General features: G+C 46.3%; 1 protein-coding gene across 7 annotated transcripts in view; it reads right to left on the bottom strand.

Moving 5' to 3' along the window:
• Positions 1-22,891, bottom strand: part of PRKCD (protein kinase C delta) — a 1,081,757-nt gene that overhangs the window by 966,138 nt on the left and 92,728 nt on the right. For 4 of the 7 annotated variants that reach the window (XM_069643551.1, XM_069643555.1, XM_069643556.1 and 1 more), the window contains one exon: positions 1,751-1,796. The exons of the other annotated variants lie outside the window; for them this stretch is intronic. The gene's annotated coding sequence lies outside the window, so the exon portion shown is untranslated. Of the gene's footprint in view, positions 1-1,750; positions 1,797-22,891 lie in introns of those variants that run through there. 7 annotated transcript variants of the gene reach the window in all.

Below are 22,891 nucleotides of genomic sequence, written 5' to 3'. Positions count from 1 at the left end.
TGCAGAGGACCATGGGATATACTGGTAAGGCCCAAAAAATGTGAGCTTGTCAAGTGTCCAATAGGAACTCAGCATTGAGGAACTGTCCAAGTTCCAAGGTTCTTCTACAGAATCAACGCAGAAACAAGAACACGAGTGAACCAAAATATCAACTCTGTCAAGAGGCTTAATTTAGGGCTCAGTGGCTGTATTGTACTCCATGTTATTATAATATATTTTTTGCCACAAACCCAGCTTCGGGAAGCAACAGAGCTCTTAGCAAGTCATGGAGGAGGAACCGAAACACAAGGGAGAGGGGAGTTCACAACAGGGAGGAGAGGGCGGGTGGTTGTCAGCACAGGATCTATGAACTAGGGACGAGCAGATCGCCCATTCTCGTGTTGGATGGGAAGTGGAGAGTGTGCACCTAGGAAGGACTGTTGAAGACCGTCCAGCATTTTCTTACCTTTATTTTCATTAATGCTATGAACCTTTGTGATTAAGTTCATGTAGCATTAGAGAACACCACTATGGGAATGTCAAGTATTTGCGATTGGCCATTTACCGTCACTCAAAATAAAAAGGGACAGATTTTAAGTTTTCCGAGTCAGTGAGCAGTGATGAACAGATGACATTCATCACAAACACCGGTTTAAGCTGCAATGCTAGCCACTGGGAAACTGTTTCAGGTAATTAGCTTCTTTAAAAGTTACATTTTTGTACAGCACGCAAGTGTTCCACCCACCCACTCTAGGATTAACTCTTATTTAAATAAAATAAATAAAAACAATAAACAACCCGCAGGGCACCAATTAAAAGAAGCTTAATTTGTCTAATGGCTGGACAATAGCTCTCAGCGATGACCGATGCCGATGACCGAGGCAAATGGTGAGGCTGCCTGCAATGAGCCAACATTCGGCTTCAATAGTAACATTGCTAAGCACTTTGCTTTTGGCCTTTCCTAAGCATGCCAGCAAAAACGAGACGGGCTGCGTTTGCATTACCAGTAAATAAGAAGCCTGCCTTCCGGCTATTGGCTTCTGCCTGCAAGGCAAAAATGATTCAACTACAACAACTTAGGAAACGCAAACATACATGGGTCTTGAGGGCCTGTTTACATCAATTCCATGCAATGCACCGACCATCCAAAATATACATGTTTGGGTCGCATTACATTGCCTTATATTATATTGTTTAAAGGTATGCAGACGGCCCGATATGGTTTCATACACGGTGCGATATGGGCACTATAATTTTTAATTGCATAAAGGAGACCCAACTATCAAACAGCATATTTGATTTTGCCCAGGCAAATCGCTCATTCTAACTAAAACTGAATACATGTTTAAAATCAAATCCATTACTGCCAAACGTCGACCCAGCCCTACAGATAAGGAGTGGATCGGCCACATTTACTCCCTAAAAATAGGCAAATACCCACCAAAAATAGTGAGTAAAAATACTCCAAACAGGAAACAGACAAGTAGAACCATGTTCCCCTTCTTTCACCCACACAGCTACATGGATATGTTTGGACCAAAAGTGCAAAAAGTACCACAGGAAGAAACTACCATTATTACTGCCTGATCTGAAGAAGTAAAACATGCATCTTTTAATGTGCATGATTAACTAGGGGCAAAGAAATACAAAAACACGTCCGTTTTCCAGTCAAACATATTTTTACTCGCTTGTAAAATAATCTGGATGTACATTTGTACTCCCTAAAGATCATTTTACTCCCAACTTTAAAAAATAGGGATAAAATACTTACACTTCCAAATCTTAGCTGGAGCACTGTGCCGACCATTAAAACAACACTGAAAAACAAAAAGAATGGTTCACTACCCATGGGCATAGATCCAAAATATCATCAATTCTTTTAAACAGCTGCACTGGAGATGCAACCTGACATCAGCACTCTCAAAACAGACAGATCCCACAGAGATGAAACTATCGGTGTAGAACTCGCTCCTCTGGAATACTCAGACTCCAGTTTCAGAGCCTTGAAGAAGCTCTGTTCAAGAAAGCATTTGTCAGCAAACCACCACGCTTAGGACCACTCCCCCACCCTCTTCAAGGAGAAACTAGTACCTCTCACCTTCAAGTGGAATGGCACTGAATGGCCAGATCTGCAGTGGAGCAAAATATCCCTAGATAAATCCTTCCCTTTCATCCCGGATTCCCATCAAACGGTTATTTGTGTCCCAATATATTAAGCTCAAGAGTGCAACACAGGTGAAAAAGAACTGCAACCATTTCTCAACTATACAGGGTATTGTTCCTGCTGATTTTCACATCACACCTGTAACACCCACCTCCAGGATCCACTCCTTAACACCTCCAACTCGTTGAACTCCCTCAACTAACCTAACCCTAGGCCAAGAAAAAAAACGATCCCAAGTAAAACTCTTCAACCTAGTCTCCCTCTTAATGTTTGTTTGTTATTTGTAATGCGCCGGAATACCCTAGGGTAACAGGGCGCAGCAGATACAAGAATTTGCGAAACTTAGTTGCAGACAGTAAAATATATACATGGCATATACACAGTAGTAATGGAGGAGAGCAAACAATATATACAAATATACAATTAACAATTGTGTGTCTAGATGACAGGAGGAAGAGATGTCCTCGCTCAGTAGGTTTAGATAGCAGCTGTCTTCAGCCAAGACATCTTGGAGCGGAAGTTTTGGTAGGGTAAGTCCATTCTAAGAGTGGGTGGTAGGGAGTTTCACAGTTTCGCTGCTTTCACTGGGAAGCTATTACCTCCTATGGTAGAGCGTTTGTAGTTAGGGACGGAGAGGCAGTCTCTGTATGCTGACCTTGTCGGTCTCGAGGATGTCAGTCTGTGAAATCTGTCGATCAGGTAGATGGGGGCCGCGTTATTAAGGGATTTATGGGTGAGTGAAGCAGTTTTAAGGGAGATTTTGTCTATGATAGGGGTCCAGTTGTTCTGCTGGCTGTGTGCTGTGATGTGGTCTCTTCTGGAGATGCCCAGGGCCGCTCTGAGTGCATTATTCTGGAGGGTTTGAAGCTTGCTAGTAATGAGCCGCTGACTCTACTTCACTCCTCAACAGCCTGACTGCTTCTCCACAAAGTTATACCAACCCGCTTAAAAGCTATTCCAGCCACCCAAAATGCATGCTCCTTAACACTTGGTCTGTGTGAGAAAAAACGAACGTGGCATACCTACATATAGCTGAAAACCTTGACTTATGCCCAAATTAAATTTGGCTCAGGGATAACTGCAACCATATCCTCTCCGACTTCAGCAATAACGCTTTCAAATCCTATCCTCAAACAGAACGAAACCTCTGGCAGTGGCATACCCACCATCCAATCGCATGAAGATACAATTGAAATCCTACCCTTCCTTAGAATATCTCTGTATCCAACGATTGCCTAGTATGGATGATCACCTTCACATCCTAGCGATATACAGTGCCTACCACCATCATGAACCAGTCTACCCCATACAAACAGCTGCAAATCATTTGCAGGACACTCCTCTCTTTGTTCCTTCCCACACTGCTCCACCTAAACAGGAAAATATCAATGCTAGAAATATAATTCAGAAACAAAAGAAGTCGATGTTTTCTTTTAGATTGCACAGGCCATGGGATTTGAGTGGACTACTTCTTGATGAGGGGCACTGCAAATCTGTCGTTCCATGACCGACCATAGCCGTCGTTTTCTTAGGGATTTTATCACTGGGAAAAACTGGGATAAGAATCAATACAAATAACATATGTTCTAATTCTGCCATTCACTACAGCACCAAACTCTGAAGACTAAGCCGGTCTTCACCAGTGACCTTGCTGACCTACCATAAAGTGACCATCTATCATCAAATGATACTATACTTTAAAAAAAAAATGAGCATACGGCCAATCCAACCCAGAACTGCAACCACCCAAGAGGCCAAATTAACTTGGAACCTCTTGGCCCATCATTACTTGTACTATTGCCCACCATGAAGGGAACACAGGAGTTTAGATCAAAAGACTTCATCAGTAGAACATGCCTTTTGCCTGGGCCATTCACCTAGTAGTTCCATTCAAATATTGCTCTGCAAGCCACCATCAATGTACCAAATCAGCTGCCACGCACCAAACTGCAGCGATGGACGCAACTAATCATCCGAGACCCGATACACCACGTCATGAAGTTGGGACATCCTTCCAAAAAATCCTCCCCTCAACCTTCAATGATACATCTGTACTCCTGACTAATCTCTCAGCTTAATGATCTTATATTAAGACAAGGAGATTAAATCACAAGTGGATTTTCTTTAATGTAAAAGTTCAGCTCGGAAGACAGTATCCTATAAAGGAAATGGTGAAAATCACTACTCCCACAATGTAAAGCGGTGAAAGCACTTCCATTTCCACCAGGACAAATCCCCTATTCGTAAAACCCCCAGAAGAACTGTAAGTACTCACCAAACTCACCAGGCTTTCGGCATGCAATTACTCCTTTATTCCTTTTGAATACCTCTGGGATGAACCAACGTTCCACTTCCAGGAAGCGTTCTCAGACATTGAACAAAACCTCTCAAACAACTCCCCCTCCCACCCCTTTTAATCCAGCGTGCCCTCCTACCCGGGGGGTTGGGGGGATGGGACTGAAAATAATTTTCAAAGTGGACCTATATTATACAATTGGAGCATGCCCAACCCCTTTTCCCATTACAAATTTGGAAAGAAAGGCCCATGATGCAAAGGCCTACTGTAAAATCTCCAGAGTCCATCTGTGCTCTTACCTCCAAGAAACCTACAGTCACACCTAAGCTTTTTCCTTCCTGCTGTCTAATTCAACACATTATTTAGCAAATATAATGCCTTTGGTTTATCTCCTCCTTGACAATGTGAATATCTTGCTCACCACGGGCGCTCCATCACCTTCAAAGAAACTGGTTGTCATTCCCTGCCAGAGGAAACCAGGTCAACATCCATCAGTCCTCACAAACTAGACATTTCTAGCCCCTACTTTCATGCCAAGCTTCTTGAAAGGGCCCCAATGATCAGCTTTGGCCCCACATCAAAAGCAATTTTATTATGTGATGAATCAAGGGATTCAGTCACTTGGCCCAAGAAGGGACCCTCTTCCTGCAGGGCTAGGTAGATGAGCGCGCTAAGCAACATTCCCCCTAGGGATGGCGGTAAGCAGGATTACAAGGGAAGAGACTCTCGTCTTGGGGAGAAGGACTCACTTGCCAGTAAGGAACTCTTTGTATTATCCTCAAACACCCAATACAGTTCTATAAAGTGACTTTTACTAGTCTCCTCTCGATTGCTTCTCTTCCGCTTCCTTACTGGCTGGTTTGCAGCCCTCCTTATGCTGCTGTTGTCCAAACCTTTTTCTTTTCTTCCTGAGTTGCCTTGTGCTTCTTTGGGCTGTCATACACCCTCGCCCCCCGCCCAATTTCCTGCCAGGGAAATAATGTTGCCCACTCCTGCACTTCCCACTTTGTCCATGTGTGGAATGTATGGGCAGAAAAACCGGTGTGCGCCAGCCTGCTGGCCGAATATCAAACCCTGCGCTTCGCAATTTCGGGTGTTAATTTGCTTATCAGGCTCCCCTTTTCAAGTCTCTTGCACCCTGTGCGCCGCGCTGTTAGCTGAAGTTTTTGTTTGAACAGGAGAAGGGGCAGTTGTACAATCTTGTCACTTATTAATGATCGTGTTAAATTGTTTGCTTTTTTTTTTTAACTCGTGCACTTTGCGTGCAGTGTTGCACCAAGCAGGTATCACTGTTCAGTGCCTTTAAAGCATGAGGCCCCGCCAAGTTAGGGGCGTGTTGAGTGACGCAAGGGTGGAGGTAGGAGAGCTTCCTTGAATACGTCAGTTCCTGTTAAGAGTTAATAAAGGTAAGTTGCATGCTACTCCTCACCCGCTCTGCGTCCTTATGTGAATGCTAGCCCAGTCCGGGTAACAGCAGGCATGCTTGGATTAGCCCTTGGAATTGCCTAAGCATTCTTTCACTGGGGCCAATCTTGCCCATGTACCCGTTTGCTTGCTCGTGTTGTTCTGGCAACCCGGGCCGGCCGGGCTCGCTTTAGACCTCGTTCTAGGCAGCATACTTCTTCCGGCTGCCTCAGCTCTGCCGCGATTCTGCTCTACTTTATGTTCTTGAGCTTTGATGGTTCGCCTGTACTGATGCTGCAGAGCCTTGGCTCGTGACTGATGTCTATGTTCCTGTTTTCAGCAGTGAGTGATTTTTATGGTTACTTCTTGCTGCACTCACACTCGATCCCACACACTACGCAGCTTTCCTTGTTTCTGCCCTTTTCCATGCAGAAATACCTTGCTGCGCCGCAAAGCCTCACTGCCGCTGGATTCCTGAGCCCCAAAATGCTCAACTGCGTATCAAATTAAGACCGCTTATGTTCCTCCGACTATACTATCACAGCCAGGGGGCTGACAGTACCGTGGACCTTTGTTGCAAACTGGGCTTGCACATTTCTTGCTCAATGAAGCCTGCTTTTGCTGGAGTGCCTCCTCTTCACCTGAAATTGCCTTGAAATCTCGCTGCAGTCCCGTAAGGGGACAACCTGCTGCCAGATGCTACTTATACTCCCTGTAACAGGTGGCGGACCTCACCGGAGCAGGGTGAAGCCCCCGTTCTAGTTCCAATGTTCTCTGCCAAAAGCTATGCCAGATCAAAACGCCTTACCGGAGCAGGGTGAAACTCACAAATTCGGTCCCAGAACGAGCAGGCCAATGCTCCGAAAAAGAAAAGATTTTTGCGTAAGCAGATTCCGTGTGGTGCTCCATACAGAGTACCAAGGGTTAAGTTTCTTGCTACCCAGGCAGCCCCTTATATCTTACTAGATTAGCCCTAGGCTATGCATGTTTGTGGGGGCGTGGGGGGGTTCCACGCCACCGGCCGGCTGGCGCCAACAGCAGTTAGCGCCTCATGGTGACCACTGTTGGTCGCCGGCTGATACTTCCTGCCTCCCCAATTTCTAGTGTGGGTGTGGCACATGCTAATGTACTTTGGCACCCTGCTATCGCCCTCATCCTGCCTGTCCCTTGCAGCTGGGGGAGGGGGGAGGGGTATGGGGCAGACCGTGTGTCTTCAGTATTTGTTCTGCCCCTACCCCGGTGATCTCCTTGCCCCCCCAGGTTACTTGTCTGTGTTTTCGGGGTGCCCCCAGGGGGCACCCCGAAAACACAGACAAGTAACCTGGGGGGGCAAGGAGATCACAGGGCCTTCGCAGTGCTGCCTACTACTAGGGGAGAGTAGATCGCCCATTCTCATGTTGGGTGGGAAGTGGAGGGTGTGCACCGGACGGTTGAAGACCGTCCAGCATTCATTTACCTTTATTTTCATTCATTCTATGAACCTTTGTGATTAATGATTAAGTTCATGTAGCATTAGAGAACACCACTATGGGAATGTGAAGTATTTGCGATTGGCCATTTACCGTCACCCAAAATAAATAAGGGACAGATTTTAAGTTTTCCGAGTCAGTTCAAAGAAGCGAGCAGTGATGAACAGATGCCATTCATTGCGAAAAACGGTTTAAGCTGCAATGCTAGCCACCAGGAAACTGTTTGAAGATAATTAGCTTCTTTAAAAGTTACATTTTTGTACAGCACGAAAGTGTTCCGCCCACCCACTCTAGGATTAACTCTTATTTAAGTAAAATAAATAAAAACAATAAACTCGCAGAGCACCAATAAAAAGAAGCTTAATTGGTCTAATGGCTGGACAAAAAGCTCTCAGCGATGACCGAGGCAAATGGTGAAGCTTCCTGCAATGAGCCAACATTCGGCTTCAATCACATTGCTAAGCACTTTGCTTTTGGCCTTCCCTAAGCATTCCAGCAAAAACGAGACGGGCTGCGTTTGCACTACAAGTAAATAAGAAGCCTGCCTTCCGGCTTACATCAATTCCATGCAATGCACCGACCATACAAAATATACATTTTTGGGCCGCATTACATTGCCTTATATTATATTGTTTAAAGGTATGCAGACGGCCCGATATGGTTTCATGCACTGTGCGATATGGGCACTATAATTTTTAATTGCATAAAGGAGACCCAACTATCAAACAGCATATTTGATTTTGCCCAGGCAAATCGCTCATTCTAACTAAAACCGAATACATGTTTAAAATCAAATCCATTACTGCCAAACGTCGACCCAGCCCTACAGATAAGGAGTGGATCGGCCACATTTACTCCCTAAAAATAGGCAAATACCCACCAAAAATAGTGAGTAAAAATACTCCAAACAATAAACAGGCAACAGACAAGTAGAACCACGTGTCCCTTCTTTCACCCACACAGCTCCATGGATATGTTTGGACCAAAAGTGCAAAAGGTACCACCGGAAGAAACGGTTTATAGTGATAGTTTCGAATCAAAAGATTCGGGAAAAAAAAAGCTGTGACATGCTATATTTAACATGCAAAGTGTATTTCTTTCAAAACCAATCCGTCGACAATAGTCATGGATTGGTTTCAGCTGAAATGCACTTTTACATGTTAAAAGTAGCATTTCAATGCTTTTTTTTGTAAGGCTGAAACGTTACATGGAGCTGTCCAGTGCTGTAATTTCAGCAGTGGACAGCTCCATGTAACGTTTCAAGGTTTTAGTGTATATCGGGGGCGGTGCCCCCCCAGTCACCCCCAAACCCCACGCCAGACTCCCAACCCCCCAACCATAACCCATGCCCTAACCCTAACCAATGTCAACAGCACTTTCAGATTTTTTTTAAAGAAATTCGAAAGAATGGCATTTCGAAAACAAAAAAATTGTAAGTTTGCCTTTCGAAACATTTGTATTCGAAAAAATGACTGGACACTGAAGAAACCACCTTTATTACTGCCTGATCCGAAGACGTAAAACATGCATCTTTTAATGTGCATGATTCACTACAGGCAAAGAAATACAGAAACACCTCCGTTTTCCCGTAAACATATTTTTACTCACTTTACTCCTAAACATATTTTTACTCATTTTACTCCTAAACATATTTTTACTCACTTTACTCCTTATGGAACTGGATGTACATTTTTACACCCTAAAAAATCATTTTACTCCCCGCTTTAAAAAAATAGGGAGTAAAATACTCCTACATCCAAATCTTGCCTGGAGCACTGCGCCGACCATTAAAACAACACTGAAAACCAAATAGAATGGTTCACTACCCATGGACATAGATCCAAAATATCATCAATTCTTTTCAACAGCTGCACTGGAGATGCAACTTGACATCAGCACTCTCAAAACAGACAGATAACGCATAGAGATGAAACTTTCAGTGTAGAACTCGCTCCTCTGGAATACTCAGACTCCAGTTTCAGAGCCTTGTAGAAGCTCTGTTCAAGAAAGCATTTGTCAGCAAACCACCACGCTTTAGGACCACTCTCCCACCCTCTTCAAGGAGAAGCCAGTACATCTCACCTTCATGTGGAATCGCACTGAATGCCAGATCTGCAGTGGAGCAAAATATCCCAAGACATATCCTTCACCTTCCTCCCTGAATCCCATCAAACTGTTATTTGTGTCCCGATAAATTAAGCTCATGAGAGCAGCACAGATGAAAAAGAACTGCTACCATTTCTCAACTATACAGGCTATTTATTGTTCCTGCTGATTTTCACATCACACCTTTAACACCCATCTCCGCGACCCACTCCTTAACACCTCCAACTCGTTCAACTCCCTCAACTAACCGAACCCTAGGCCAAGAAAAGAAGCTATCTCAAGTAAAACTCTTCAACCTAGTCTCCCTCTTAATAATTGTGCATTTATATAGCGCTACGAACCGTCCGGCATTTGAGCGCTGCTTATTACGCACAGTTTGTGGTGCTCATTTATTGACCTCGGAAGGATGAAAGGCTGAGTTTGGCCCTGCCGGGATTCGAACCTGCATCGGCAGGCTCTGCACTGATGTCAAAGCGAGCGCTCTACTCGCTGTGCTATCTGACCGGCTATCTTAATGAGCCACCGACTCTACTTCACTCCTCAAGAGCCGGACTGCTTCGCGACAAAGTTATACCAATCAGCAAAACATCTATTCCCACCAACCAAAATGCATGCTCCTGAACTCGGCAGTAAGAAAAAAACAAACATGGCATACCTACATATAGCCGAAAACCTGGACTTATGCCCAAATTAAATTTTGCTCAGGGATAACTGCAATTTTATCCTCTCCGACTTCAGCAATAACGCTTTCAAATCCTACACTGCAACAGAATGAAACCTCTGGCAGTGGAGTACCCACCATCCAATCACATGAAGATGCAATTGAAATCCTACCCTTCCTTAGAATATCTCTGTATCCAAAGCTTGCCTAGTAATGATGATCGCCTTCACATCCTAGCGATATACAGTGCCTACCACTGACATGAACCTGTCTACCCCATACAAACGGGTGCAAATCATTTGCAGAACACTCCTCTTTGTTCCCTCCAACACTGCTCCACCTAAATAGGAAAATATCAATGCTGGAATTGTAATTCGGAAAATAAAAGTAGTCTATGTTTTCTTTTCAGATTGCTCCAGGCATGAGATTGGAGTAGAATGAACAAGTTACTTACCTTATCTGGTAAAGTTATTTCAATGGGATGTTCCTCCGACGTATTCCACATCTATGACAGGTAATGACCACAGCTGCGCTGCTTCTGAACATTTTCGGCAGAGGGGGTCCTGCGTCGATGACGTTGATACGTTGTTCCTCGAGGGCCTCCATCGAGGGTCGACATCACCGGATGTTATACATAGGACGCACAGCGCCCGTAGCCTCAGTTATAGTTTTTTCCCAGAACGTGTGGCACCAATCTCCAATCAGTATGACTGCAGAAAGCCTTGCGGAAACGGAAGCTGCAATCGCATAAGAAATTCTTAGTAGCGGGGCAGGCTGGAAGGGTTTGATGTGGAATAGGTCAGAGGAACATTCCATCAAAAGAATGTTACCAGATAAGGTAAGTAACTTGTTCTTCGAGGGGCTTGTGTCCTCCGACGTATTCCAGATCTATGACAGACTCCCAAAGCAGTACCAACGTATGGAGGCGGGAAAAGAATTTACAACTTATAATTTTGGAATGCCCAATCAAATTGCTGAATAAAGGACTGCCTTACCAAAGGCCAAATCCTGCCCATGGATGGAGTCCAAGGAATAGTGTCTCACAAAAGTATGGATAGAGGCCCATGTGGCTGCTTCGCAAATATTGAGAATCGGAACACCCCTCTGTAGAGCAGTGGAGGCAGCAACACCCCTAGTACAGTGAGCCCATAAGTGTAACGCTTACCTGAACTCTGCAGGGGCGCCCTGGCAGCTCCTAGTATCTTCTACTTTTCTTTTCTGAAGTGGCACATAGGTTCTCTGGAAAAATATTTCCCCTCTCAATAAGGCTTTCCTTGGTTAATCGATTAACACTGGGAATAGCTCTCTCGCAATTATAAGCTCACCTTTGATTTTAATTTTGAGAGCTATCCACCCTGTTCTTACAGGGGCGCTAGTCCTGAAGATGCTGGAACAGAGGGTGGAAGGATTATTTCTATAGAGAAAGTGAATACCTACTTTGGAGGGTATGAAGGGCTATTATGGAAGTCTGAAGGAAGATGGGGCAATGGTAACCTAATGTATAAACTACTGGGATAGGCAAGCCTACGTGGAATGCTGAAAGAAAAAACAAATATCCAAACTTTAATAACCAAGGGATACACTCTCTCTAAACTGCGGTTAGGAGCGCTTCAGGAGGGAACCAACCCTGTTCAGACAACGGTCAGGAAAGGAATCCCAAGGTAGCAGGAAACGAAGGGTTAATTCCTAAGAACTACAATAGACAGCGGTGTTCCGTGCAAAGTTACTGAGGCGCGTAACACGGGCAGTGCACACGACCTAACTACTTAATGTAATTCACCTCAGAACAAATTCAAAAAGACGGCAGTGTCCGTGCAACGTTACAGGGGCGCGTAACACCGGCAGTGCATGCAACCTAACTACGCAATGTAATTCTCCTCAGAATAGATAAACTGCTAAATACAAGAAAGAAAATACTCCAGGCAATATGACGCCAAGCAAAGAAATGCTATTCAAGAAATTAAATGGGTAACAACCCAGTAAGCGGTACTTACGTGTTAAACGGGAACTCTTCACTCGCTTCAGAGCGGACACCGTCTGTGCCTAAAAATAATTCAATCTAATATAAAGGGGACCCAGGACAAGAACAGAACTAAGGGAGGAGGCAGAGAAGGGAAGGTAAATAACAGTAAAAATAACGAGGAACCTTGACAGGAATCAGCTGTTTCTGAGGAATCGCGGTAAGCGTTTATCTGCAAAGCAGTCTGACGCGAAGCGCGAGCCTCCAGACGAGCAGGGCTAATATAGGCTAACAAGGACAACGACTAGACCAGCAAGGTTAATTCCTGAAAGGCACAATCAGGCGGCCGTTAAAGAAACCCGGAAGCCTCTTGTTTCAATGGGAAATTACTGTATCAGTATAACTAGGGCAATACCCAATATACATTCAAGAAATACCCACTAGTGGTCTTTTCCCTGGACCAGAAACAGAACCCTAGCCTGTGGTCATGACAGTAAGCCTCCTGGAGGGTCCTTTCCCACCAACCAGTAACACTCAGAGATCATCAAAATGATCCATCTAGAGAAGGTCTGTTTGGAAACAGCCTGACCGAAGCACCTTCCAGCATAACCAACAAAGAGCTGATCGTCCACTCTGACCCGGGACATCCGTGAGAGATAGAAACTCAAAGCCCTTCTGGGATCCAACCCATGGAGCCTCTCCTCTTCCTTACCAGAATGTGGAGGAGGATAAAATGCCGGAAGGATCACCATCTGGCTCAAATGGTATTCCGACACAATCTTCGGAAGAAAAGAAGGCCGCACCCGCAGGACAACCCTGTCCTTATGGAACACAGTAAAGGGTGACTTGGCAGAGAGTGCCTGCAAATCACTCACTCTGCGTGCATAAGTAACTGCAACCAAAAATACAGTTTTAAAGGACAACAGTCGCAATGGACAAGAATGCAAGGGCTCAAACGGAGCTCCCATTAGGAACTTTAAAATCAAATTCAAATCCCATCCCGGCACCTGGAAAGGTGATGCGGAAACACATTAGTTAGCACTTTTAGAAACTGAGAAATCAAAGGGATCCTAAAATAAGAACATTCCTCAGACGAGCGCTTAAATATGGACAGCGCCGCCAGGTAACCCTTAATGGTACCCACTTGCAGGCCCCTGTGGGCTAAAGAAAGCAAAGAAGACAAAACCAAAGGAATGGAACATTGGAAAGGATACACATTCTGTACTCTGCAACAGTCACAGAACTTTCTCCAATGGCAACGGTACAGGGATTTCGTTGCGGGTCTTCTGGCCGAAAGCAACACCTCCATCACGTCTTCTGGGAGGTCCTAATCCTTATACCTCAACCTTTCAGATACCAAGCATGAAGGCTGAGAGACTTGACCTCCGGATGGAGAACCCGACCCCCCTCCCGTGAGAGCAGATCGTCTCAGTAGGGAAAACGGCATGGAGGGCAGATGGACAGGTCTAGAAGGTCCAGGTACCACGCTCTCCTGGCTCATGCCGGAGCAATGAGGATCATCAGGGAACCGAACCCCTGCAACACCTGCGGAATGACGGGGACTGGAGGAAACGCGTACAGCAGTAGAAAGGTCCACTCTACTACGAACGCGTCCCCTAAGGCTCCTCTTGGAGGAAATTCCCGCTAGCAGAATCTTTCGCACTTCCGGTTGACACTGGTGGCGAAGAGATCCACTTGTGGGGTTCCCCAAAGGGCGAAGATCTCCAACAGAACTTCCTGAGCCAGCTCCCACTCGTGAGAAACTGCTTTGCCTGCTTAGAGCATCAGTTGCCGCGTTTTCATCTCTGGCCAGATGAACTGCCGAGATCGAAATTCCTGCTGGATGGCCCAGAACCAGAGCTGCATCGCCTCCCTGCACAACGGGAGTGACCTGCCCCCCCTTTTTTGTTGAGGTAGTGCATGGCCACTGTATTGTCTGTCATAATCAGGACATTCTACCCCCGCACAAACGGAAGAAAAGCCTTCAGGGCTAGCCTGACGGCCTGCAGCTCTAACAGATTGATGTGGAGTCTGGACTCCGACGGAGACCAACGGTCACTGGCTGTCAACTCGTTGGCATGAGCTCCCCAACCTGTGAGAGATGCATCCGTCGCAATCGTCCCCAAGGTTGCCAAAACAGAGCTCCCTTCATCAGATTGCCTTCGACGGCCCACCACAGAAGATACTGTGCAACCGAGGGCGTAATCTGAACGGGATCCGACATCCTGCCAGAGAACTGCGACCACTGCATCTTGAGAGCCCACTGCAGAGATCTCATCCGCAGCCTGGCCTCTGGCACCAGGAAAATGCAGGATGCCATGAGGCCGAGCAACCTCAAGAACTCGAACGCCAGGATACTCTGGGCACGTTGAAACTTGTCCACCATCTGCAGAATGTGATGTGTCGAGCACTGTTCCGATGTATTGGAGCCGCTGGGTAGGTGTCAAATGGGACTTCTTTAAATTGAGGGAGAAGCCCAGCTTGTGAAGGGAGTGGCAGGTGACGGACAGATTATCTAGGACTTGCTCGGGCGAGCGCGCCCTGATCAACCAATCATCCAGGTAGGGGTAGACGTGAATTCCCCATTTCCTGAGATACACTGCCACCACCAACATCAGCTTGGTGAAGACCCTCGGAGCGGAGGTCAATCCAAACGGCAGGACCCGAAACTGAAAATGCGAGTCGCCAACCGCAAACCTCAGGTACTTCCTGTGCTTGGGATGAATCGGCACATGAAAGTAAGCATCCTTGAGGTCAAGAGACACCAACCAATCCTGAAGAAGAAGGGCCTGGAGGACTTGAGAAAGAGTTACCATCTTGAACTTGTCCTTCCTGAGGAGCTTGTTCAGCCCACGCAAGTCCATGATGGGTCTCAAACCCCCGTCTTTTTTCGGGATCACTAAATAAGGGGAATACCATCCCTTGTTCCTCTCCGCTACAGGCACCAGTTCTATGGCACCCTTCTCCAGCAGGGATAGGATTTCCTGCGCAAGGAGCGGATCCGGACACTTCAAAAAAAGAGCTTCCCCGGTGGATTGTCTAGAGGCCTCTGCCGGAAGGGAAGACTGTAGCCGTGGGTTATGATCTCCAGAACCCACACATCTGAAGTAATGGCACGCTATTCTCCAATATTCTGCTTAAGTCTGCCCCCAACCAGCGAACAATGGGACATGACTTCATGACTGAGTGGACGCGGCTGCGGCAGTGCCCAAAGGCAAAGAGGCAACTGCCCGAGCGGCTTTGGCACCTCGAGTACCTTGCTTTCCACCTCTGGTACTCCTACGGTGGCCTTTTTGACTGGCAGTGCCTCTCGATCTACCAAAGGAAGAGTAGTACCGAAAGGAACCTCCCCTCCATTGCTGTCCCCTAGGACAAAACGGCGGAGGTTGACGTACTGCAGCGCTCAAAGATTTTGCTGCAGCTTTGGAGGTCTGCAACCTCTCAAGGCTCTCGTCAGCCTTGCTGCCTAACAGATGGACACCATCAAAGGGCATGTTGAGAAGCCGAGATTGCACATCAGGAGCAAACCCCGAGTTCCGCAACCATGCAAACCTGCGTATCCCGGTGCTCGCAGCCATGGACCGACTGACACAGTCTGCCATGTCCAAACCCGACTGAACGTCTTCACACATGGCATCCTTGCCGTCCTGCACGAGGGCTAGAAAACCATCCCATTCCTCACCTTCGGGAATATGCTCAGACGACAAAGATGCACATTCCACAGAGTGCGAGTGAATCTCGCCAAGGCACAAACTGAGTTGACTGCCTTCAAAGCCATACCCCCAGATGAAAATACCTTATTCGCCCAACCATAAAAGCGCTCATCGTCCTTATCAGGAGGGATGGTAGGGTACGCAGCCTGCTTGCGGGGGCTGTAGCCGCCTGCACCACCAAACTCCCCAGAGTAGGGTGCGTCGACAAGTACACAGGTCACTACTGACTGGGCGGTATTTTTTCGGAAGCGACTTATTCACTGTCGGGAGACTCTCCGGAGAAGTCCAAGCCACCGCCACCCTTCTTTGCAAAGCCATGTGAAATGGCAACACCGGGTCAGTGGGTGGACCTTGGTCCAGGATGTCCGTCAGATCATCCTGATCAAAATCAACAGGTGAAGCAGACCACCCCAAGTATTCAGTAACCCTCGACATGAGATGCCTATAAGAGGATTCGGCATGCGTCCCCGGCTCAGGCCTGCCAAACTCCACCTACGGAGAGGTATCAAGACCACTGGCGTCATGCAGGGACTGACTGAGTTCCTCCAACTGACTGTGCCCAGACACAAGGTCATCAGGAACATCAGGAGGCACAACCATCTCCTCCTCAGACCCTTCCTCCACCTCCGAAATATAATCCAAAGGTTGGGAGGAGGAACAGAGTAGGGGTCAAAAACAGGCCTCACATATTTACTGAGAGCCTTCCTCGGAGGTTCAACAGCCCTCCGGGGCACCTCTGGCAAATCCTCCACAAATGGCATCGAGGGCGCCGAGGGATTCGGCGTCGACCAAGCCGCCGACGGTGTCAACAACCTCTTCGAGGCCACAGCCTTGAGAGAGCCCCTCGACGGAGACGCGCTGATGGCGTGAACGCCTTCCTCGAAGGCTTTACAGATTCCGACGGTCTCAATGGCATCGAGGACCGGGACCTAGCATGGCTATGGCGATCTTCCTAGTCCGAGCGGGACCTCGACGGCTCCCGATGATCGCGCCGACCGCCCGAGCCCGAAGGCATGCGAGTGGTGGACCGAGCCCGTTCCTTTCTGGCTTCTGTCAAAGGCGCGGACAGAACTGTGCCTTGCGATTCGAAAATCGCCAACATCTGCCGGCGGAATGAATCCCAGTGGGACAAGTCAACCGGCTAGTGGAGTCCTCCTCCAACGAAAACGGGGAAGGCGGCCGGTGACAGCGCTTCCTAGAATGCCTTGGCGAGGCATAGGAATGGCAGGAACCACTCCTAGACCAAGACCCCGTGGACTTTCGCTGACGCGGCAAGTCGCCCCTCGAGTCATTGGTCAAAAGCCCAGCGGACTTCCGATTTATGGGGCTTAGACACCCTACCTACCTTCAATATCTTCTTCCGTTACTGCAAGGCCTTAGACGTCAGGGACTGACACTCCTCGCAGTCGTCGGTGGCGTGGCTTTCGTCGAGGCATCAAAAGCAGATGTCGTGCGGGTCTGTGATGGACATCTTCGACCCGCAGTCCTGACACTTTTTAAAGCCCAACTTCGGGGTAGCAGAAGAAGACGAAGACATATTTGCACAGAAGAATGGAGCGTGCCGAGATTATGAAGCAAACACATTGCGGAAAAAATGGAACTGAGGCTACGGGCGTCCTATATATAACATCCGGTGACGTCGACCTACTTTTGTGTCAGAACTATTGGCATTCAAAACTATGACTGTCGAAACTATGACTATAAACCACCATACATGCATCTAGCTATTCATTATGGCAACCCTTATCCTAGCCAAATTATACAATGCCAAACTAGGCTGCCCTAGAAAACAGTTGAACACATCATCCCAGCCCTATATCACAAAAATAATTCAGTCCGAGACTCTGAATTACCAGATTTACCCTCCAGATGCCTTCCAGGAAACTGATCAACAAATGAAGACTTATTCCAAAAGAGCAAGATCTGGTCCTGTGTTGCAAACTCTTTGCACCAGTGCACGTGGAATTTTACATGTTATTAGCACGCAGGCAAAAACTGAAATGGTGCAAAAAAGTACTCTTGCAATGCATTTGTGCATCAGTGCAATACTGCCCTAATCAGGGTTCGCAATTGCTTGTATCTGGCAGATATTTAGCTCTTCCTTGTAGCCTAGAAGAGCCTGCTTAGCTTGACACGATTCAGAGGACAACTAGTGCCATCCAAATACATTTATGGGACATTAACTCTGTGTTCAGCAATGTGTCTATACAAACATTAAGGCACATCAAGAATGCATTTAAGCCATAATTGGTCATGTATGACAAAACATTTTAGTTTGCCTTGCATGTGAGTTTACGATTCACTACATGCTAGCTCCCCGTTGCCCAGAGGTATCTCCAGCTTATTGGGTGATGCCTGATACCAAGGAGCTGCGTTTAGCACCCGCTCAACAAATCCTTATTTTCCTTCCTGCATTACACCAACACACACATTTGCCCATGGGAATGCAGGGTATCCAATCTGGCACCAAACAAGCAGTTTAAGCTCAAACATGTTTATGCTTGGAAATCTAGCCAGACTTCACAGCTTCTAGCAGCATATAAAGTGGCTGCCAAAGAGTACAAATTAGCTTTAATTGATGCTAAAAATAAATACCTTTGACAGCAGAATCCAGGATTCACAGTCTGAAGTGAAGGAGCTCTTTAAAATTCTAAAAGAGCAGTTAAAACCCCACATTCAGGATACTGGTCTTGTGAAAAAAAGGATGCCTGGTGCTCATCTATTCAAGTAGCCATCTAGGGTAAACTTAATAAAATCAAGGCAGACATTGCCCTTAAAAAAGGGGAAATTAGGGCTTAAGCTGATCATCTGGATAATACTTCTATACAGCATTTTAGATTCTCCCCCACAATTGTGTTAGAACTAGCCAACACCATTGATCATCAGAACTCCACCAAATGTAAAGGTGATCCCTGCTCAGCGATGATCATTAAGTCTTGCTCATCTATTCTACTAGACTCAATATGCAAACTTGCTAATACCTCTTTTGCAGAAAGCACAATGCCATTGGGGATAAAGAAGGACTGGATAACCCCCATCCTAAAAAAAACAGGATTATGTCCTAAATTACCCTTAAACTATAGGCCTATCACCAACACGCCCTTTTTGTTGAAGATTTTCGACCGGGTGGCCCATATTCAAATATCTGACCACCTCAACAAATACCCTATTCTTAATAAACAGCAGTCACGGTTTAGACAAGGCTATCGAACGGAAACTGCTTTACTGGAGCTAAAGTCCAGACTTTTGGACCGTATGGATTTATGGTAAACGGACTCTCCTAATCTTGTTGGACTGGTCTGCGGCCTCCGACTTGGTGGATCACTCATCTTGATCACCAGGTTGAAGGACGCTGCTAACTTTACAGATGAAGCGGCCCTGTGGATCTCTTGGTTCCTTAACAATCGGGAGTGTCAAGTCTATTGTGGAGAAGCAGAAGCCTCCCCTATTGTTCTTGGATATTGTGTCCCTGAGGATCCTGCATTTCACCATGCATATATCATATTTTCCCGGTCTCCTTTTTTCCCCCCTTCTAGAACAGAACGTGTGGCCTTTTACGAATTATGTTGACGGCACCCAGTGCATCATCCCGCTGACTGGTCTGCATGAGGACGATGAATTCCTTCTCAATAAAGTACACAATCTCAGCCAAAAATTGATGTTGCAGAATATTCTTGTTCTGAATAGAGACAAGACGGAATTGATGGTAGTTGGCACTCCTAACATAAGGAAGATGGGACCGTTCTACAAGAATTTTCTTATTGGAGATACTAAAATGTATACACAAAAGAAGGTCAAGACACTTGGTATTTTCCTTGACCGTTATTTGAACATAAGGGCGCATGTTAGAAGCCTGGTTTCTTCCCCAGCATACTACATTAAACTTTAAGTCCATCTCCGCCCATCCATCACGCAAACTAGTGCTGAGATTATTGCAAAGGCCATAGTGGGTGCCAGAATTGACTATTACTGCAGCCTGTTGCATGGCATTACAAAGTTGAACTACAGCCGTTTGCAGGTGATACAAAATAGTGCGGTTCAAGTAGTTACTGGTCTCACATGGACAGACCAAGTATCGGGGGCCAGACAAAGTCTGCACTGGCTTCCAGTAGAATCGAGAATATTGTATCGTCTTCTGTTAATAACACACAAGTGTGTTTGGGTACAATGCCCTCCTATTAACAGGATTCCCTCAAAAAGAAAACTAACACCAGACTCCTCAGATCTAGTAATACTGATCAGCTAGTCATCCCTATATGTAAAACCAGTAAAGCTACGAAGGGAGCATTTCAAAACGCAGCTCCAAGAGCATGGAATGTCCTTCCGCTCGATCTCAGAGTACTGACTTCCTTTGAGATATTCCGGAAAAAAAAAAAAAAGAAAAAGAAACTGCTATTTGTTTAAGGATTCATTGGCTGGTTTTTCCTTACAATACGTTTGGTTCATCGTTTTCGTTCAGTTTGTTTGTCTCCTTTGTTTCATGTGCATCCTTAAGCCTACGGGTACACGGCTGCACGTTATAAATTCAATAAAGTAAAGTAAAAGTTACATTGCAGCTCCCCTTGAAAGCAAACTAATGCACATATGCAAAAAATCATTTTGTACAGCAACTGCACTGTTTCCTGGTTGGAGGCAGAGAGAAACGGCATTATTCCTGCTACGAGTTACACACTGAAGGGCAATGTAGATCTACATGATTGATGGGATATGAGGGTCGGTGGGTGATTTCCCCGAGTAGAATCTGTCCTTCTCCAACCTTTTTCATGCACTTACTTGCAACAATCCAGGGTGCAAAAAGGGACGGCTCGCACTGGTAATGCCAGCACGCTGCTCTAGTCAACCAACATGACATTATCACTACTCTGCTACTGTTGTAACAGGAAGCATTGCTGCAGCAGGGGGTGGCGTGGGTGTGGTCTATGAGCAGCAGCTCTGCAGTCACAGTGTCAGGTGCAGCTCAGTAGTTCAGTGGGAAGGTTGGCATGTACATTTGGTAATGTCAGTATGCTGCTGCCTTTGCACTGTTCTGCAGGCAGGTGGGGCCATTCATCGGGGCGATTCTCCTTTGACCTTTGGTATGCCGCTAGCCAGCTTGAAGTGAAACAAGATGCAGACATGTGCCAGGCCATTAATGAGGTAGATGGGCACCCATCACAGAGAGGACTACAACAGGCCAGTCACAAGCCAACAGCACCACCAGAGGTCTAAGGCCAGAGAAAAGGCCACTGCCAAGGGGCTGAATTTGTGCCGAGTGACAACCTCCAGAAGATGTTGCTAAAAGTTTGACAGACAAGTTCATCAGTTCAGTAAGGAGCTGGTTTGCATTTGTCCAACACTTTACTATACAGACAAAACACTGGTGCCATTCGTTCCATGGGTAGACAGTAAAAATATAACAAGAATAACATGTTTAAAAAAGCAGTTGGACCTTTGGGGTCTCATTTCAGGGCACAACTACTATATTAAGCTAGGTTTTTTAATTTGTATTTATAAATCTCACATCTGCTGAGGGTGGTGCACAACATCACCCACAACGAGCCGGTCGGAGTTGCAGCTGCAACCACAAATACGTTGGCATTGTGGTGAGGAGTAGTAGGTGGGGGCACATGCAGGCAGTGAGCAGCCTTCCCGACTTGGCACAGGCACTCATTTACAAATTTAACACTTGACTGCTTAAAAGATTGACGCAGCCTTGCATGCAGTCTGCTGCTTCTTAAAGCGCCATGCCACTCCAGCCTTAATTTGCCAGGCCCTGTGCCTTCCCCACCACCGGCACTTGGAGGTCAAATCTAAGCAAGTTCATTACTCCAGCCTCTACCTCCAACTAGTGAGTACAGCAAGTGCACCAAGACCTGGGAGAGCATTTCAGCGGACTGGAAGAACATCACAACCTGTTCACACTCGCCTGCTCCTGGGGACTGCCATTTCCACTGCTATCAATTTACTTGGCCTGGCATGCCAAGGATAAAGATCTTTCCCCGGCAATACTGCTCGCTACTTTGCCCTCTAGGTATGTCTACTTTGCCAGCACGCAGTCAACTTCCTACTCTGTACTCGTAAGGCAACTGAAAATACTCCCCAGCCCTTCCCAGGTACCGGACCCTGCAATTGAGGTGCTGTCGCTGGATTTGGTAAGAAGTTGCCAGGCATCTCGGCACTGCTGGAAAACACTTCTGCACTCCATGTCCTTCATCGAGCTGGCAGCTCCGCAGAGGAAATCTATGGACGGTGAGTCACCTGGAGATGCTCATCCCCTCCTTTTTCCTCTACGTCCTCCTCCTAAAAAACTATAAACCAGGGGATATTTAAAAAAAATGCAATGCTATCACTGGGACTGCAGCATTTAAAAACAAGAGGCCCCAAGTCAGGTGGCAAGAGACTTGGCATTTATAGATGCAACTAGAACTCCAGACCAGAAAGCCAGATCCTTGCAGGAAGAACAACTGGCAGGTGCATTGCTGCATGTCAGCGAAATACTACATCGCTCAGATTCCTGTTCAACAGAACCTAAAGATGACAATCTTTTTGGGCAACTGCATGCCACTGAACAAGACAATCGGTCATCATATCCTTGCTAAGGATTGTTTTTCTTTTGGGATCTCAAGCTTATAAAAGTAAACATATAGCCTAACTGTTTAAAAGCTTCTGCATTACATTTTTTATTTTAACAAGCAGAAGTGATTTAAAAAAAACTCAGGATATAGAAGCTGAAAGAATCCCAGTTGGTTACATTTGAAGTGTCTTTTTAAAGATAAGCAACGCCTTCAAAGAATGTTTTCATAAACATATTGAAGTGATCAGTAATTGACAGGATGATTGTATGTATACATTAACTACACCAAGGAAGTGGATTATTGGCTAGCGTTCAATTCTCTTAGCACATTCTGGAACACACGGTGATGGGCTGGAAATGTGGTTCTTCATAAAGTAGACTACGCTTCTGGAAACCACAGGCAACAGGCGCGATTTCTGCGTGGACTGCCTTCTACTGCTCTACACTCTAGAGGCCTCAGAGTATCAGGAGGTTGTTGTGAATGTCCTCTATAGACATTAGACTCGATTTCTCTTTCTGGACGCTGTATCCTCCAGCTGTGGCATGATGGCAGAGGATAACGGAATTCATATTCAACTGGCAAGAC

Source organism: Ambystoma mexicanum, chromosome 2p (assembly GCF_040938575.1).
Source record: "Ambystoma mexicanum isolate Mex_15411 chromosome 2p, UKY_AmexF1_1, whole genome shotgun sequence".
In the NCBI taxonomy this organism is placed as follows: Eukaryota; Metazoa; Chordata; class Amphibia; order Caudata; family Ambystomatidae; genus Ambystoma; species Ambystoma mexicanum.
Note: the sequence above shows the minus strand (reverse complement) of the source record. Positions and strands in the feature narration are given on the sequence as shown.